Here is a 19,427-nt window from a genome sequence, read left to right on the forward strand (position 1 = left end):
GGAATATTTCTTGAGTAAGAAAATGAACTAATGAGAATAATGCAAAAATTTTTCCTGGGTGGCTATCTATCACTTCTTATCCAGACTAGGACACTCTTGAAAATGAAGGAGGGACTGTGCATAATTAACAGGGATTAATTGACATGACAGGCATAAACTGAGATGGTCCCAGGAAAATTAAAACTTTTGACAATTTTATGTAAATATTCTAATTATTGTACTTAGGCCACAGGTAGCGTAGACGTGGCATGCACACCACCATTCCTTCCTTCTATGCCGGTAGCAGACATTACTAATCCATTACAGTAGTCTTCCCCTCTAAATCAGTGTGGGGTCTTGAAATCATTCTCATTAGAGCATCCCCACTCTTCTCTACAAATTGACAGGCACTGGCATAAGTGATCAGACTCCAGCTGTGGGTGAGGACCCCATTTTTACACTCCACTCAGTTCCACGTTTCTTCATTCTCCCACCATTTTTGTCCTTACTGGAATTCACATTCTCAGGAATCTAGAATTCTACCTTTAGTAATTAAGATTATTGATTATTAGATACCTTTTAAATTAATTAATTAAATAATATGTAAGTCAAGTTATTTTATTATAAAATAAATTCTGAATTAAATTCAGGTTCCTAGGGAGGCAAAGCCTGAGACACAATAGTCCTTTTATTTTCTTTTTAAAGTTTTTATTTAAATTCCAGTTAGTTAACATACAGTGTTATATTAGTTTCAGGTGTACAATAAGTGATTCAACACTTCCATTTGTCATCCAGCACTCATCATGACAAGTATGCTCCTTAATCCCCATCACTTATTTCACCCATCCCCCCCCCACCTCCCCTCTGGTGACCATCATTTTGTTCTCTATAGTTAAGAGTCTGTTTCTTGGTTTGCCTCTTTTTTTTCCCTATGACTGTTTTGTTTCTTAAATTCCACATGAGTGATATCATACGGTATTTGTCTTTCTCTGACTGACTTATTTTGCTTGGCATAATACTCTCTAGCCCCATCCACATCGTTGTAGTTCCTTTAGACATAACCTTGCAGAGTTACTTGAATATCTTGTTGTGTGTGTTTTAATGGTATATGATATTTTATCAATTTGATATCTAGGGTCAATTAGGCATGAATATTAAATATGTTTTTCAGTTAATGGTTAATAAAACAAAACCATCGGGTGGATTTCTGCTTGCTGCAAGTTGTAGGGTTTGATTAACATGGCCATTTTTCTGAGGAGCCATTCTGGTTTCTATCTTGGCAAATACATCAGATAATTTCAACAGGCTTGACTAGTAGTTACTAAACTGAGTGGGATGAACTAAGAACAATGATTGAGGGATGCCTGGGTGGCTCAGTCGGTTAAGCGTCTGCCTTCAGCTCAGGTCATGATCCCAGGGTCCTGGGATAGAGTCCCGCATTGGGCTCCCTGCTCCGCGGGGAGCCTGCTTCTCCATCTGCCTCTGCCTCTCTCTATCTCTCATGAATAAATAAATAAAATCTTAAAAAAAAAAAAGAACAATGATTGATGGGCTGAAAGCTATAAGCAATTAAGAGACCCATCTCCCTCAATGAATATTAATGTTTAACCATTGAGGACATGGGGGGGGCAAGGTCAGGGGGTGTGGTTGGAGCTTTTCAACCATAACAGAGATCAGTTATTTGGAAATAAGACTGACTCAAAGTAGCTGCCTTGTTTAATATAATACATGTGCAAGTTGCTGAAGATTGATCTCTAATTCCATAATCTTTCCTGTAAATTGCTATGTGGGAACCCTTTGTGATGTGTGCCCTGCAATCTAACCTCAGACCTCAAAATTGGCCCTTAACTGAATTCTTACCAGTGTTACAAGCTTTGTATTGTTCAACAGTAAACATATTTGTTATATATTTGATGTACCCAAGGTTATTCATTGTAAATTAAATATTCATTGCAAACTAAAATACCATTTCAGATGTAAAACATTTAACTCTCTTTCTCAGATTGATGGCCTGTGAGTTGTATCCAGGCTACAGATGTGTTTATTTGGCCCCATAATATTTTAAATTATGTTCTAAAGCTTGCAACTACTAAAAAAAATCTAAAAATCAGGAATTTTTGCATTTTTTAAAGCACATTTTATAACTGGAAAAAAAAAAAAAAAAACCAAAGCCCTCCCACTCTGAAAAGTAGACTATCTAGCAGCACTGGGTATCCATTCCTGTGAAGATACAGGGCATTTTTCAGTTGCACCTAACCATCCTCATTTATTATGTTTCCTTCCTGGCCCCTCGAGGTATTTAAGTGTGTAACTCATGCTTTAGCTTAATAAGTCAATCACAAAGGAATCAACCATGAAATTGAAGATGTAGTCACCCAAGAGTATATTTTAATTTAAATTTAACATTAGCCAATGCTTCAGGCTAATGATGAACATTATCCAGCTGTTCCAACACAAACACACAGACACACATGCACACAGAGTTTCAGAATAAGTTCTACTCATTCAACCAAACACATATTTGCTAAGTACCTACTATGTGCCAGAAATGATGTCAGGTGTTTTGATAACAACATTAACTTCATCCTTGCTCTCAAAAAGCCCAGAGATAAGCAGGACAAATACACAAGCTAACAGAAAATTGCAACACAGTGAACTGCTGGATTGGGGGATGTATTATGGAAACTCTGATGTGAGGCACATTCCCCAGATTTTTAAAATGTACCTTATACACTGTCAGTCTAGAAGGCAGAGGTAGGTTGAATATGTTTATAAGTTCACAATTGCCTTGTTCTTTTGGATTTAAATTTGTTTTTAGAATTGGTAACAGTAAGAGGAAAGCTATAAGTGACTCACTCAAGACCAACTGGTTTATACCAGGGGCAGGACTAGAACTCAGCAGCTGGGCAATTTTATTTTTTTCAGGAGAGATTTCCACCCACTGGCTTGAAAAGTGGGTCACGCCATTGCTGATAGATATGAAAAATATTATCAGGAAAGATTTGCTTCAGGCCACTGCTACGTAATATCTCCTGACTTCAAACAATGGGCTGAAAGATATTTCTGTCTTGTGGGCATTCATCTAGAATACCTGGACTAAATGATGATTATTTGTGTGGGTTGGGGTCAGTCTTAATGCAACACCACAAGATCATTATAGTGAAATGAAGGGCTTGGAGGAGGCTCTCACGGTCATCCTGATCCAATTTGTGTTTGACAAAATACTGAATGGGACAGCTAATCCCCAGAATGCAAGAATCAAATTGAGAAAGATCTCACTAGACTGGAACACTGGGCACAAGCCAAAAGATGAGCATTAACAGGGATAAATATTGCTTTAAAAAAATCAATTGGTCAGGTACAGTATGAAGAGGATCAGGCTAGTCTGTGGTTCCCGTGAGAAAGATCCAGATGTCTTAGAGGCTCATGTCTGCCAAAAGAGATGCTATGCCATAAAAAGATGCTAATGGAGAAAACTCTTCTAGTTAATAAATAACAAAATTACTACTAAAAACAGGCTCCCGATAAATAAACAAAGAGCAAAGTTTGAACTCAAATTGATTAAAGGAACATGAAGAATTTATTGGATCATGTACCTAAAAGTCCCAAGAGAGAACTCCAAATGGTAGTCACTTTGTAATGTGTAACAAACAACATCTAAATTTCAGTGGCTTTCAAAAACAAAAGTTAATTTTTAATTTTTCTTTCTCATAGGTGTATGGGGCAGCCACATTTGGACTGATAGAGGTTGGGTTTGGCTGGGCCAGACTGAACTCAGGACTTCCAGTTAGTTTTGCCTGCTCCATGGGTCTTCAGTCTGAGGCCCAGCCAAAGAGGCTGTGGCACCTTGGAGGTGATCATTTCAAGACTGATCACAGGAGCTCACATGGGGTGAGTAGAAATAGGCATGCTTTAGGGTCTGTGCTGGAAACTGGAAACCATCACTCCTTCCCACGTTCCACTGGCCAAGCCCAGTCAACTGAATAGCCCAACATCAGCAGAGTTGGGAAATCTAATTTACCCCATTTATAGGAGGTATTGTGGTTGCATGATAAAGGACATGGATGTGTAATTCTAATGCAGAGAGAGAGATACAATTTTCCACATTCCACATTCTGGCTTCAGTACGCCTGGATTCAGAAATGCAAATAATGCCAAAAGGAATCATTTCTTTCATCTCTCTGCTTTCCACCATATTGACTTTGAGTACTAAAACCCATCTATACTCATAGCTTACCATCTGCATTAACATAACTTTACTATTTCACTGTATCCATCAACATAATTTTACTGTTCCAGGAAACACTTGCCCAGCAAGATAAAAGTTGTGAATAACTTTATTGTTTGTCCAAGGAACTTCACAAAAGACCCATCAATTCTTCAATAGAAAGCATTAAACAATAGTTTATACCCAAGACTCCTTGAACCCCTCATCTCAAATTTCTGATCTTGTTCTGTCTACCAATCCAAAACTATTATATCATAATCCCTACTAATTTTTAAAAAGATTTATTTATTTATTTGAGAGAGAGAGAGAGAGAAGTAGGGGCAGGGGGTGAATGAGAAACAGAATCTCAAGTAGGCTTGACTCCCAGCACAGAGCCTGATGCAGATCTCAATCTCAGGACCCTGAGATCATGATCTGAGCTGAAATCAAGAGTCAGATGCTTAACTGACTGAGCCACCCTCTACTAATTCTAATTAGTAAGTTGCCCCCTTACTAATTCTAACATTAGGGACTCACCTTAAATGGGCTTCAAAATCTCAATAAATATCTCATTTTTGTCCTCACTCCTCTGAGATGCTACTAAGATTCTATCAAGGTAGCGTTTTCCTTTACAGTGATAAAAATCAGCTTATCTCTATCTTATCTGCAGGTTGTTTTGGTGATATTTTGGGCAACCAGCATTCAGTAGCCTCATTCTAAGGATATCACCACAAGGCTGCAAAAGGTGTCACCAGCTCCTTTAGATTTATGTTATAAAAGCTGAGCATCCCTACAAGAAAAGACAATTTCTTGGTAGCTACAGAAAATGTCCAAGGTAAGGCTGTGATTGTCCCAGGGCAAACCACACGCCCAACCATAAACCAGTCAGATCTAGCAGGTCGTTGTGCTCTGGTGGGCTACACCCCAATCTCTTGGCTACTGCTGGAAATGAGAATGGAGTGAACCCCTCCTGAGCCACATGGATTGAGAGCAGAGCAGGTGTGGTTCCCCAGAGGACAATGGAGCATCTGATACCAGAAGAAGGGGGAATAAATGTTGAGAAGACATAAATGACAGATATTTGCTCAACTATTTTAGCCAATAGATATTACTGGGTCCCACACAAGAGGAGAAAAGCCTTCTTGCACTACTTAATATTGATCTCTACAAACTGTTGTATATCCAGAAGAGAGAGTGATAACAGAATGGGATGGGCACCAATTTAATACTGAAAACTGCATAGTTTATCTAGAACAAGAAGCCTTGAAAGTTTGTCATGTATAAAAGTGAATAAAACTGATTCACACTTGATTCAATTCAATTAAACCCACAAAAATTGGGGCTGAATTATGTTATGGACTGAGTGTGAATACCCATCCCCCCCCCCCACCCCCCCCCCCCCCCCCCAATCATATGTTGAAACCCCCACCCCCCCCCGTGGCCCTACTTTGAGTAAGGAAGTAATTAAGGGTAAATGAGGTCATAAAGGAGAGGCCCCGATACAATAAGACTAGTGTCCTTCATGGGAAGAGACACCAGGGAGCTCGCTCTCTCTCTCTCTCTCTCTCTCTCTCTCTCTCTCTGTGTATACACATTGAGGAAACACCAGGTGAGGACATAGCGAGATTGCAGTTTTCTGGAAGCCAGGAAGAGAGTTATCACCAGAAATGAATCATAGGAGCCTTGATCTTGGGATTCCTACCCTCCAGAACTGCGAGAAAATAAATTTCTGTTGTTTAAGCCATCCAGTCCGGGCCATTTTGTTCTGGCAGCCTGAGCTGACTAATACAAGCATCAGTTTGCTACATAGTGTTCTGTGATTTCAGTAGGTAGGTGGCAACTTCTCCACCAGATCTTGACCATGGCAAAAATCCTATGCCAGCTACTGAGTTAGATATTAGAGCATCATCACAAAAGAGGCTCTGACCATATGGACTGATGAGAAAAAATACCCAGAATTTAGGGATGCCTGGGTGGCTCAGTCAGTTGGGCATCTGCCTTCAACTCAGGTCATGATCCCAGGGTCCTGGGATCGAGTCCCACATTGGGCACCCTGCTCAGCGGGGAGCCTACTTCTCCCTCTCCCACTCCCTCTTCTTTGTGTGCTCTGTCTCTCTCTGGCAAATAAATAAATAAAATCTTTAAAAAAAAAAAAAAGAAAGAAAAAATATCCAAAATTCAGAAATAAGGACAAAAAATAAATACTATAGCATCTCATGTAGATATCATGTTACAGCACTAACAGTTCTGCTCACTCAAGATTTATCCAATTCTTTTAGAGAATGTATCTGTATTGACTTTGCTTTTTATTCTTTGGAGATCAAATACTGTAAAGTTGCATGTCATCTTACAGATTTCTATGCAGGGGAAAAGATAGCCTTAAAGATTACAGTCCTACTGTCCTATAGGACATGACTCCATTTTATCTAACTAGCAATCTTATTCTAATTTCTTCTTTCCAAAAAGCCTATAAATATCTAGTTCTTCAAAATGTTCCTTGAATAAGTTTTACCTTTTTACTGATTCTTTCATTAAACAGTGGAATAAAAATCCTGACCTGTGCTCAATTTATATTTGTATGAAAGTCATGTTTTCGACTTTTTGAAAATTATTATTTGATAGAGCCTCCTAGATGACTAGGAGAGAGTCATTAAAACAAATTGCAATTGGGACAGGGAGGGATTAAAGAAAGGTAGCCACAGTGCACCACGGTACCAGAAGGATTTAGCCTAGCCTAAAGGATTGGGAATGGCTCCCAAAAAAGAGACGTTTCTTGAAGCATGAGTAGGGATTAGTCAAGTGAAGGAACAATAAGGGGATAAGGTCTGCAAAGGCCCAAGGTCATCAGTGAAAGAGAGGAGGTGGATAGAATCAATAGGGGAGAAGCCATAAGGAGCATATTTTTTATCAGAGGGGTTGGAACCAGAGTTCTAGGCCTTCCAAGGATGTCAAAATTCCCAAAAGGTGAACAGAAAGGGAGCTCATGTCCCTGCACCTCTGATCAGGCTTGCACATGGCTTTGGATTCTAGGTAAGCTGTCAAATGACTCCCACAGAAAAAAAAAATAGCTCAAAGGCTCATCCTTGGGACTCACAGTTCAGCTTCAGACAGCAGGAAACAATTCCCTTCTCCTCACCCACTGTGGAACCCTGGAGAGGAGGAAGGAAGCACTTTCCATAAGACCAACCGAAGAGAGAGCTTTCCCAAGCCTGTGTTACACAGAGGCCTAATTAAATCTACATCCATGAAAGGGAGTGGCAGCCAAGTGGGCTCGTTCTGATCCCAGCTCTGCTTTGCAGATGAGGGTTTTTCCATAATGAGCCCAAACCACTTCTCATTTGGTTGCAAATTTCAGAAGACAGGAGGGAAATAAAATGTGGGGCTTGTGTTGCCAGGATATTAAGCCACTCATCATAAAACAAGATAAGTAGAATGTGGTAGATAGAAGACAACATTTCATCGAGCCTGGCTGGGCCCTGACTTCCTGTGCTGGCTGGGCACAGGAAGGTCTTTGTCAGGAAGTTTTGACCTGGAGGACTGTAGGGCAAAGTGCTTTGTTCGGCCAGCAACCAACCCAAGCAATGGCAGCCACATAGAAGAGTAGTTTCTCTTTGGATTTTTGACACTGGCTAAATACTGCAGACTTTGGAGACACGCAGACCTGGGTTTGTATCCTGGCTCTGTCACTTACTAGCTCTGTGGCCTTACGTAAGTAGACTCAACTTCTTCGTCTCTATTAGGGGATAACAACAGTCCTTACCTCAAGGGGCTACTCCTAGCATTAAGTAAGTCAATGCTTGCAAAATGCCTGGTCCAGGGTCTGACATGGAGCAAGTGTCTTCCCCCATTATTATAACTACAGAAATAATCCTGATGATGATGGTGGTGGTCATCAAGGCCTGTCTGTAATTTCTATTATAAAAATTTGACTTAAAAAAAAATTTGACTTCAAACCCTAGTCTTTTTTTCTATTGTAAGTTTCATCTTCAGCCCGTTTTAAGGAGTATGTCAATATATTAGGGAAAAACACAAAGAGTTTTGAGGTCCGTCATTCCACTCTGAGGACCAGGGGGGTTTCAAGTGAAGAGATGGGCAATCAACCCATCTTGGTTTGCTTGGGCCCTTCCTGGCTTTAGCACAAAAAGTCCCATATCCTGGGAAACCCCATGGTTCTGGGCCAACCAGGACATTTGGACACCTTATTTATAGGACTGACTCAGGTTGCACAGTGAGTCATAGAACCAGGATGTAACTCCAGGTCTCCTGTCACCCAGCCTGGAAGGTGGGCATAGCAGAGGTTAGCTCCAACACCTTGTCCTGCGGGTGGGCTGAAGAGGTGCACATATGAAAGAAGCTCCTATTTATAAACTTGAGGGCACGGATTTTTGCAACGGGTACTACCAATGAATGAAGCAGGCCAGGGGAGCCTTGCAGCAAACTACACAGTGCTTTCGAAGTGGGTAGCAGGTATTTCACAACAGCCAAGGGTTGCTCTGTGGGAATGTGAGCCCAGTATTGCCAAATAGACTGATGATCCAAGAGATGGCAGATATCCAAATTTTTAAAAATGTGAAATCCCCAGTTTCAAATGTTAGCAACTAACTCCACCAAAACAAATGAACAAACAAAAAACCTGCATGGGCCCATCAAAATACATTCGTGGGCCAAACGAGATGTACCAGCCCTCAGTTTACAACCCTGACCTAGACCATGCTTTTCTTCACTTCCAGGCCTTTCACACACTGGTCCTTCTGCTGGTACCCCATTTCCTACCCTTGGCTCTTCAGATTCACCCCAGATGTCATAGGCTATGGATCAACCACACGCTCCTGGTTTTCCCACCACTTATGGAAAGAGTCCCAGGGCTCTGTCCTTGGATGACTATTTGTCTATCTCTCGTCATCTCCTTGTTCATTCATCCTCATGTCTTCAAACATCATCTCCAAGCTAATGACTCCCAAATTTTATTACCACTCTGAAACTCTCTCCTGAACGTGAGACCCATATCTTCGACTACCTTCTCGACATCCATTCTTGATGCTTCGTAGGCATTTAAAACTCAATACGTCCAAAGCTGGACTTTTGATTATGTAATTCCAAATGTGTCCCTTCCCAATCCCAGACCAAAACCGGAGCCTTCCAGAATCCAAATTCTCAACCCTCTCCTGGCATCACCTTGGTCCAAGCAACCATCATTTATCATTTATCACATTTATCAGAATCACAGGCTCCACACTGGTCACTTGGCTTCTAAACCCCACAGTGTCCAACAATCTGCCATTCACCTCTGACTCCCCTTCACCTCTGACCGCAAGTCCTAAGGACCACCTCGCTGTTATCACCAACTCTTTGCGCATGCTGCTTTATCAGTCAAAATGCTTTCCTCCAGGGCACCTGGGTGGCTCAGTCGGTTAAGCGACTGCCTTCGGCTCAGGTCATGATCCTGGAGTCCCGGGATCGAGTCCCGCATCGGGCTCCCTGCTCAGCGGGGAGTCTGCTTCTCCCTCTGACCCTCCTCCCTCTCGTGCTCTCTGTCTCTCATTCTCTCTCACAAATAAATAAATAAAATCTTTAAAAAAAAAAAAATGCTTTCCTCCAGATATTTGTGTGGTTCATTCCCTTTGCTCTTCTCACATCTTCACTCAAATGTCACCTTCATGGTAAGTATAGCTTTGAAAATCCAAATTTTCAATTGCCACCCTACGCATCACCATCGCCAGCACCCAGCAAACCCCACCCTGACCCCAGGACACTCCTGTTCCTTTCCCTGGCTTTATTTTCTCCTTAGCTTTTACCATCATCTAACATTCTATATATTTTACTTTTCTGGTTTGGGGCTATCTGACTTTTCTCCCACTAGCTCCTAGAGAACAAAGATTTGTGATTATTTTTTTTTCCCTCTCTATTTTCAGAACCTAAAACAATACCTAACACATAGTAAATGCTCAATAAATATTTGTTGAATGTATGAGTCAGATAACCGAGATCCAAAGGATTGGCTGTTCTTTAGGAACTATCATGGAAATTTGAATAAATCAGAATAAATGCATTTCTGCCCAGCCAAAATAATAAACAAACTCAAAAGAAAAATAATTAAGCGGAGGGAAAAATATTTTTGTAACACTAATGACAGAGATAGGATTGATTTCTTCTGTTGAATAAGTGCTCCTTCAAAGAAATAAAAGATGACCAATATCCCGGGGGGAAAACTCAGCAAAGGACACAAGATAACAGTTGGGGGAGGGGGAGTAATCAAATGACTCGTTAGCATATGCAAAGATACCTAACCTGTCTCATAATTAAAGAAACGCAAATTGAAATAGCAGTGAGACACTAAGTTTTGCCTAACGGGCTGGAAAATAGAAAGATATTTATTATATACAATGTTAGCAAGAACTTGAGTAAATGGTGAGTGTGCAGATCAGGGAAGCCTCTGTGAAGGCAATTTAGTCACTAATATGCAAACTGTTAAGACACAAATCCTATGATCTACCAAGAATTTATCCTGCACTTTTCTTTGCAGAAATGCACTAAGATATATGCACAGAGAAGTCCATAGCAGTGCTGCTCATAAAAGAGAAAGACTGGAAACAACCTAATTCACCAAAAGTAATTGTTGTTAAATTTTGAAGCAGGTCAGGACTCTATTTTATAGATGACAGTATACACCTATTTGGGGGGGAAAAAAAAAAGGTTAGGTAGATCTGAATTATTTATATGGAAATAGGAAGTGAAAAATGCAAGATGCACAACAGGGTGCTTCATTTTATCCCTTTTGTATTAAAGAAAAAAAAAAGGATATGCTTGTACCTGCATAGAAAATTTACGAAAAATATACAAGAAACCATTAACATTGGTTCTCCCTAGGAAGGGTAATGAGAGGTTGGAGGAAGACTTTGACTTCATTTATATATTTTCAAAATACTTAAACATTTTTGGGGGGCAGTTGGGTGGCTCAATCAGTTAAGTGCCTGCCTTCGGTTAAGTGCCTGCCTGTGGCTAAGGTCATGATCTCAGGGTGCTGGGACCCAGCCCTGCATTGGGCTCCCTGCTCAGTGGGGAGACTGCTTCTCCCTCTCCCCCTGCCCCTTCCCCCTGCTCATTCTCTCTCTCCCTCTCTCTTTCAAATAATAAATAAAATCTTTAAAAATATATTTAAACATTTTTTTGTATTTACTTTTTTAATAAAGATTTTGTTTTAATAAAACACCATTTCCCCAAAATATACATTGAGTATTTTAAGATACACATCGTAGGACCAGTAGGAGATTGCCTGTTAGATCACAGGCCCCTCATTCCTCCACCCCAAATGCGAATTTTGCTGCTTCTTACCATCTTAACCTATGTATGAATCAGAATGAGAGTTCTCTTACATCATTCAATTCAGACAATGGTGCCTTCAGACCTGCAGACCACAAAGATAATTACATTGTGATGGCATTTTCTCTCTCCTTGGTCTCAGTCCTCAGTACAGACTTTTGGAGAAAGAAAAAAATCATGGAAAGCTTTTATTCCTGACTTTGAAATGTGGCATAAAAGCCCTATAACTACCTGGAAAAATGAAGAGTAATGCAGGTGGAAAACTTCAGGTCCAGGAATAACTTGTTCTTTAGGCTTGGGGATAACGTGCTTTGCATAATAACAGCTTCTAATTAGGATATGTTTTTGGGGGGTTTTTTTGAGTTTTTTTGGTACCTCTTGACCACCTTCAGCCATTTTGCCCACCCCCCTCAACCACCACCTCTGGCAACCACCAATCTGTTCTCTGTATCTATGAGTTTGTTTATTTTTTAGATTCTAAACACAAGTAAGATCACACAGTATTTGTCTTTCTTTGTCTGACTTACTTCACTTAGCATAATGCCCTCAAGGTCCATCCAGTGTTGCTGCAAATGGCAGGATTTCTTTTTTAAGGTTAATAATATTCCATTGTACGTATACACCACATTTTCTTTATTGATAAACACTTAGGTTGTTTCCACATCTTGGCTATTGTGAATAATGCTGCAGTGAACATGGGAGGGGTGTGCAGATATCTTTTAAGACAGTGAGTTTATTTCCTTTGGATAAATACCCAGAAATGGGATTACTGGATCATGTGGTAGTTCTATTTTTAATTTTCTGAGGAGCTTCCATACTGTTTTTAGAATGTATTTAGAATATGGGCAAGACCATACAAAATAAAACAAAACAAAAGTCATCCTTCTCACTTCGGTATTGAAAATCCAAGATTACATGTTAAGACAATGCCTTTTATTTAGCTTACTTATGTTTATGCTAATGTATATCAATTTGAGAATGCCTTATGCCTCATCTAGATCTTTTATGCAGAAGTCAGGTTTACATCCATGGTCAGTGACTAAAATTTCAACCCTTGGAAGCACTGGGGGAAAAATGATGATGGTGGTACATAGAGTTATAAATAGAAGTAGAAGAAGTAGAAATAGTAGAGGTGAAAATAGTAGACATAGCAGAAATAGTAGTAGTAGGTAGAATAGAAATAAAGGAAAAAGTTGATGTAAAAGAGGCCAATGTAGTAGTGACAGATTCTCTCATTGACCAAACTCTGCTCAGGCGCCCCTGAACTCTTTCCCTACTAGGCCTGACTTTTGGACTCCAATGTTTGTCTCTGCATTGTCCAATATTAACAAGAATTCTGCTAGTTGGTTTAGCCAGAATTTCCCATCCTCCACACCTGATCACCCTTCAGTGTTTAACCATGTTCCTCAGCCTCTACCATCCTCCAGGTGATGTCTGATCACCTTGGCCTGTCTTCAGCAAGAATCTTGTTTGATTGGCTTAGGCAGAATCCTCCTCACCCTCAAGGTTTTTTCTTAATAATTTCCCATCTGTTGACCTCCCCCCTTGTTCCTTGGTTATAAATTCCCACTTGCCCATGCTGTATTCAGTATTAAGTCCAATCTCTCTCCCCCATGACAAGACCCCATTCCTACACCTATCATGATGACCCTTTCCATTACACCATGAGTGTCATGAAGACAAGGACCTGTGTGTCTTGCTTCTTGCCTATCACCCACCATCTAACACTATTCTCTCTCTCTTTTTCAACCTTCTACCCCCTTTCCAAATGCCTTTCATGACTTTGCTTTCCTTGAAACAACCACACATATGGCTATTTAAACTAATTAAATTTTTTTTAAAAACTTAAAACTCAGTTCTTTATTTGCACTACTCACATTTCAAGGACTCAAAGCCACATGGGGCTAGTGGCAACTTGTTTGGACTGAATACATCTACAGCATTTCCATCACTACAGAAAGTTCTATCGGACAGACTGGAACAGACCATTTCAATACATTCTAAGTTTTCTGAGATTTGAGTTCTCATTTGAGACTTTGCCAACACTGATCCCAAGATGCACTTGGATGATTTGCTTCTCCCAATGTTCAGAATCACCCAGCAAGATCCATTTGGACCAAAGGAAGACATTAATGGCATCCCATGAGGACCACCAAGTCTCATTTCTGTACGGATAGTACTTTGAGTGGTTTGGGATGGTAGCACAGTGTAACCTCTATGTGGTTCCTGGAATCCCCAAAGCCCGGCCTCTGCCTCCACAGTCATCTGTCTCTCCATGGGAGGGATGTTGCAACCATGTGGGAAAGGAGAAGAAAGGAGGCTGTGCAGTGGTGTTATTGCCATGAAGACTCTTGATGTCTCTCCTGATTCCCCAAATGTAGCAGGGACTGAGTGAGCAGTGACAAGTGGCTTCTTTGAAGCCGATCATCCCCATTTTAATTATTTGATCCATCGGAGTGCAGTGATTTGATGGGTTTAAGCTCAGGATCTTTCTAGGCAGCCAAAGTTCAATTAGGGAACATTAACTGTTCCCCAGTTACATGAGAGGCTCCGAAATTCCACTGAAACTCAAATTATACTTGGGTGGAAATCTGCAAGTGTCAGGCTTGAAGATTCATAAGCATAAACAAAAGGGAGAGGAAGATTTGGGAAGAAAAGTGGATGAGGAACAGAAATGGAGAATAAAAGAGAGAATACATCCAGCCAGAAAAAAAAATGACTCACAAAAGTAGTCCTTAGGGATTTAAAAATTGGATTTACTGCTTCAACAAGCAGTTGTTAAGGAGCAAAAAATGTTCTATGTTAAGTGCTCTGGAGAATATAGAAGAGAGAGCTCTGGTGTTTTCCTCAGACAGATCTGACTTAAAATCCTAGACCTTCTGTGGGATACTATGAAACTATGCAGCCTCACTATGCTTCCAAGTTCGATGGTGTCTACCTCAAATTACCACTGTGAAGAGTAAATGAGAGAAGGTAATGGATGTGGAGCTCCTAGCATGCATCTGGAAAAGAGTAGGGTCCTAACTAAAGATAGGATGTGAATGGACTTGCCCAGTAAGTACAAAGAGAGAAGAAACAGGGGCCCATGTTCAAGCCCCGAGAAGGTCAACATTCCTTGAAAAGAAAGGTGGGAGAAGAGGAGGCAAAGGCTACTGGAACAGCCAGCTAGAGCACAGAAAAACCGGCACTCTTGAAGCCAAGGAAAGAGACTGTTTCAAGATGCTCACAGGGCGCCTGGGTGGCTCAGTTGGTTAAGCGACTGCCTTCGGCTCAGGTCATGATCCTGGAGTCCCGGGATTGAGTCCCGCATCGGGCTCCCTGCTCGGCAGGGAGTCTGCTTCTCCCTCTGACCCTCCTCCCTTTCATGCTCTTTGTCTCTCATTCTCTCTCTCTCAAATAAATAAATAAAATCTTAAAAAAAAAAAAAAAAGATGCTCACAAAAGATAAGGAAAAACAAGGACTGAAAAATGTCCATTCATAACCAGGTGTGGCCATTAAAAATGAGGTGTGGCTAAAACACCAGAGGTCATAGATGTTTATGACCTATTGCTTCAAGGGAAGAAATCAGATTATAAAACATCTATGTATTTATTGATAAACGCTGCTGACTGTTTAGTTAGCTCATTCATTCAACAAATATTCACTGAGTGCCTGCTACATTCCAGGCACTATTCAAAATGCTAGCAATATGGGGGTGAGTGAGACAGGTACCCCATGGTGCTTACATCTTACTATGCATGTATTTATGTGATATTATGTGAATATGTACACATGTTTACATAGCTTTACCTTTGGTTGAAAAGGAGTATATGTGATGGATAATAAAATTGGAAAAATTCATATTTTTGCATATGTACATTGCTTATATAACAAAATATGGCAAGCTATGTCCCAAATATTATTGATGATTCATCCAAGTGGTGGGACAGTGTCTGAGTGGTTAAGAGCTCAGTTTGGGGATCAGGCAACCTAGGCCAACTTATTTTTGCTATCTACTAGCTGCTTTGCTGAGCAAGCTACTGACCCACTCAGCCTGTTTTCCTTTCTCTAAAATGGGGATAATAATAGTCCCTACCTCATAGTGTTTTGGTGAAGAATAAAATGATATAATGCAAGTATATGCATAACTCAGTGTCTGATGCATAGCAAATGCTCAATTACTCTCTGCCATTATTTTAAATAATTGTTCAGTTTGCCTGGATATTACAATTTTTTCTATAATATGGGTGTATTCCTTTTGTAGCTAGGAAACATAATAGAATGTATTTAAAACAATGACTGTAAGTGGAGGGCAAGTAGGGACCAGTTGGCTGGAGATTAAATGCCCGAAGAGGAAAAAAGTAAGGTCGTACTGTATCACAATCTGTTTGTGTCAAATATTAGTACTTTGTAAATTCTGCTGTTGAAGACAAATCACAGCAGGATCATATTACCAAGGACGGGAAGTGAGATAGACCACTTACATGAAAAGCCCATTTCTGGAAATGGTGTGGTGACAAGTATCCATGGAAGAAATGAGGATCACAAAACTTTCATGAGAGCCCACAAAAGACAATTCGCTTCCCCCACATCAATAGTGAATCGGTAACTCAAGCCTCTGGTTCCCATATGCCAGGACCCTTTCTATTAGACCTCACTGCTAGGGTATCACTACTTTCAAATATATTCTCTGCTGGGTTGGTTCCCTGCCTCTCATCCTAAGACCTGTATTTGCTCAATTTCTGAAAGGTTACATCTCACCTTTCTATATTTAAACGTCAATAAAAGGTGGGGGGGGGTCAATTAAAAAATCTGTCCATAGAAGAATCTGATAACTATGTGCTTGAAACTACGTCTTTTCAGTTTTTCCAACAAATGAAACACCATACTAATGAAAAGTCTGAGCAGGTGAGTCAGGTGGCCCCAAGTATACTTGCATAAGAGGTTCCTGAGTTATAATTTATTCAAATAGCCCTGGGAGGGTGGTTGTGTCAATTTCCCTCCTATTGCAGAAATTTTTTCTAAGACATCTCTGAAGGCTAGTAATTGAGCTGCTCATTGAGCTACTATTTATTTAGCAACTATCCTTACTAGACACTGAGTTGTGATCTCTTCTCCAGACAGCATGTGGAGTGATCCTTGTGAAACCTGAATCAGGTCTCACTCCCCTCCGATAGCTTCCCATCACAGTTGGGATACAATCCACATTCATTCCCTAGCTTACAAAGAAGGGCACCATGGTTGCCTCTCTGACCACATCTCCTTCCACTCTCCCTCATCTATGACCCTCCAACCTCTGCACCAGGACACTCCACCATCTCCTTTCACTCTCCCTCATCGATGACATTCCACTTCATTTTTAAGGGTCAAGGGGAAGACCCCTGAAAGTCTTCCAGGCCTTTAAATATGCCGGTTTATTTCCTGCTGGGGTTTCTATACTAGCTATTCCTTCTGCCTGGAATGCTTCCCATCCAGGTCAGTGCATGGGCAGCTCACCCCTGTCATTCCCATCTCAGTTCAACTGCCCCGTCCTCTAAAAGGCCCTTCCTTGATACCTGATCTAAAATAAGACCTTCCCTGGGCGCCTGGGTGGCTCAGTTGGTTAAGTGACTGCCTTCGGCTCAGGTCATGATCCTGGAGTCCTGGGATCGAGTCCCACATCGGGCTCCCGGCTCAGCAGGGAGTCTGCTTCTCCCTCTGACCCTCCCCCCTCTCATGCTCTATCTCATTCTCTCTCTCAAATAAATAAATAAATAAATAATTTTTAAAAATAAAATAAGACCTTCCCTGGTCACCCTCTGCCCCACCTCTCCTGTTCTATTACTTCATATTCTAATCACTACCAGGAATTACCTTGTACTTCAAGTCGTGTTCCCCAGAAGCAAAGCCTAGGGACTTTTGTGCAACTGACTGGCTCACTAAGGGAGTGTTATCGGGAGAAACTTGTAAGGGGGGTGCAGGAAGTAGGATAGGACATGAAAAGCCTGAGCAAAGATGTAGTTCAGGTGACACGTAGTAGCCTCAGCCCACTGGGAGCTCTGGAGCAGCAACCGCACCACGAAGTTCATCCTACCTTGAGGCAAAGGAGCTGGTCTTCTGTATCCCACTTCAGTGTGTCTGTGAGTGAGGGCAGCTCTAGTGTGGGGCATGTTAAGTTTTGAAACAATCTCAATTTTCCAATGGCAAGCCTTTGCACAAGGTTGTAGATGTGAGCTGTTAGGCTGGCAACAGCTGGGGGATGGATACACCAACCCAGAGGCTTGGAGCAGCATACCAACACCACCTACAACATTTTGCTCATCTATTATTTTAATTGACTTATGTGTGTCTGCCCTGCTAGACTTTAGGCTCCATGAGGGCAAAGATATCACCTGCTCTATTTACTGTGTTACTCTTTAAGACATAATAGGCACTCAATAAATATTGGTTGAATGTTCAAAGAATTAATGAGTTAAGACACTTTACTTGCTCTATCTAGCTAATCCTTACAATCACCCTGGGAGGCAGGACCTCCAAGTCTGAGTTCTTTCCAGGCTCGGATCCAAGCTTGTCCATTTGAGAGCCAATTAACCGGATAGCCTGGATATAAATAAACCATGCAGACAAACTTCTCTACAGCCTTTACCTAGAGCTTTTTTCCTTACTCTCCACTACCTCCCTCCATGCACATATGTAGGCTTTCCTTTGATTTTCAAAGTATTTATTCCCCAAACCCCAGACCTTGAGCCTAAATAATCACACAGAATCAGCACAGAATCCCTGCACTATTTTCCTTGATGCCTTGCTTTGTTCCCACACAAGTTAAGAATATTTTGAAAATAAACACTGGTTGTCATTAGTACAACGGATGAGGGCTGTATGTACAGATGCTAACTGCATGAGTTAGCACACATTAAGGTTATATAATGTTTTAATCTTTAAAACTAAATGGAATGAATGATCGGGCCAACAGGAATATTCCAGCCTGCTTCATCCCCATTCATTGCTTAGGGTTTTGTCAGGTATGTGAGGACAGAATGCCTTAAGATCTCACTCCTCTAAGAGTGATTTGTGCACGTGCAGCATCAGCACCAGCTGAGAGTTGACTGGAATGCAGAATCCCAGGCCCTACCCCAGGCCCGCTGAATTGAACCTGCATTTTACCCAAATCCCCAGGTAATTCAGGTGCACATCAACGTTAAGGAGGTGCTGCCTTCCCACAACTGCACCCAGCCTTTCCTACCACTCCTCCTTTGGTGATGCTAATTATTTTAGAACACCCCCATTAATTCCCCAGATTCCTTTTGCCCTGAGTCACAGAAGACCATAACCGGGACCTAGATGCTCCCTTGGTCTGTAAAAGTAAAAGAAAAAGCTTGGGATCTTCCAAGTGAGATACCTGTCCTGAATCCAGAGTTTCAGAAGGGGATAGTGTAAAGAATACATGGTTCTGGAAAGATGAACATCAAGAAATGTCACCATCTCTCCTACTCCCTTTCCTTGAACTTCAGAGAGGGAAACTTCCCCATGAGCATGTGGACTGATTCTGTCTTTGTTTTTTGTTTTTTTTTTTCAAAAAATATTTTAAATTATTATGTTAATCACCATACATTACATCATTAGTTTTTGATGTAGTGTTCCATGATTCATTGTTTGCGTATAACACCCAGTGCTCCATGCAGAATGTGCCCTCCTCAATACCCACCACCAGGCTAACCCATCCTCCCACCCCCCTCCCCTCTAGAACCCTCAGTTTGTTTTTCAGAGTCCATCGTCTCTCATGGTTCGTCTACCCCTCCGATTTCCCCCCCTTCATTCTTCCCCTCCTACTATCTTCTTCTTCTTTTTTTTTTTTAACATATAATGTATTATTTGTTTCAGAGGTACAGATCTGTGATTCAACAGTCTTACACAATTCACAGCACTCACCATAGCACATACCCTCCCCAATGTCTATCACCC

At 41.1% G+C, this 19,427-nt stretch overlaps 1 long non-coding RNA gene across 2 annotated transcripts in view; it reads left to right on the top strand.

Annotated features, from left to right (window-relative positions):
- The window catches only part of LOC110588015, a 44,013-nt gene that overhangs the window by 4,514 nt on the left and 20,072 nt on the right, over positions 1-19,427 (top strand). Inside the window, exons 2-4 of one of the 2 annotated variants that reach the window (XR_002480789.1) lie at positions 3,694-3,870; positions 4,857-5,021; positions 5,786-5,955. This is a non-coding gene — a long non-coding RNA (uncharacterized LOC110588015). Of the gene's footprint in view, positions 1-3,693; positions 3,871-4,856; positions 5,022-5,785; positions 5,956-19,427 lie in introns of those variants that run through there. The other variant, XR_002480790.1, reaches the window with a different exon arrangement.

The sequence above is a fragment of the Neomonachus schauinslandi genome, chromosome 5 (genome assembly GCF_002201575.2).
Source record: "Neomonachus schauinslandi chromosome 5, ASM220157v2, whole genome shotgun sequence".
NCBI classification, from domain to species: domain Eukaryota; kingdom Metazoa; phylum Chordata; class Mammalia; order Carnivora; family Phocidae; genus Neomonachus; species Neomonachus schauinslandi.